This window comes from Frankliniella occidentalis, unplaced genomic scaffold (genome assembly GCF_000697945.3).
Source record: "Frankliniella occidentalis isolate FOCC.00 unplaced genomic scaffold, Focc_3.1 Scaffold30, whole genome shotgun sequence".
NCBI classification, from domain to species: Eukaryota; Metazoa; Arthropoda; class Insecta; order Thysanoptera; family Thripidae; genus Frankliniella; species Frankliniella occidentalis.
The window spans coordinates 995,340-996,144 of NW_026267160.1; positions in this window are offsets into that span (position 1 = coordinate 995,340).

Here is an 805-nt window from a genome sequence, read left to right on the forward strand (position 1 = left end):
TACTCACTGCGGTCAGCATGCAGGAGGCTGTGAGGACGAGCGTCCAGAGCGCGGCCATGGTGCGGCAGGAGTGCGGGGCCGGGGGCGCCCCGGGTTATATGCATGCGGGTCAGGGTGGTCATGGCCGAGGTGTGAACAGCTGCCCGCCTTTGTCGCGCTTTCGGTCCGACCCTGGCCTGACTCACACCCCCGCAGCTGTGCACACTCGGCCCCCCTGCCCCGCCCCACCGTCGGCCCCCAGCCTGGCCCCCTGGACCTGGACCAGCAGCAACTCTCGATAAGTATCGGCGGGGAGCTGCCGCCCGGGCTACACTGCGCTCCGGCACCGTTCCCAGGCGACACCATGACCCGCGCCGTTCTTCTCCTCTGCGGCGTCCTCGCGGCCGTGAGTTGTACACTTACGTGTTGGTGACTCGCACGCCACCGACCAGTCGAGCCCGATGGGCTGCCTACCTTCACGGCGTCTCACCACACCTGCGTGTTGACAGCTCCCCGCGCTGGCGCTGTGCTCTTCTTCCTCGTCGTCTTCCTCCGCCGAGGACGGCCTTGACCTGGAGGAGGCCGCCGTCGAGCGCTGCGTGAGGATCGCCACTCCCGACCTCATCGCCGGCGCCACCTACGAGCACCTCGCAAAGGTCAGCTGAGGTTCTTTGATAATCAGTGTGTGTGGGCTAGGTTATTATATTTCGCCGTCTCGGTCCTATCATCATCCTGCTGAAGTTTAGGTGGGAGAATCGTCGGGAGATTCCGCTCCGCCACGAGCCGCTGAAGTCGATGTGGCGTGTCGCTGGGCGCCCAGTCCCCC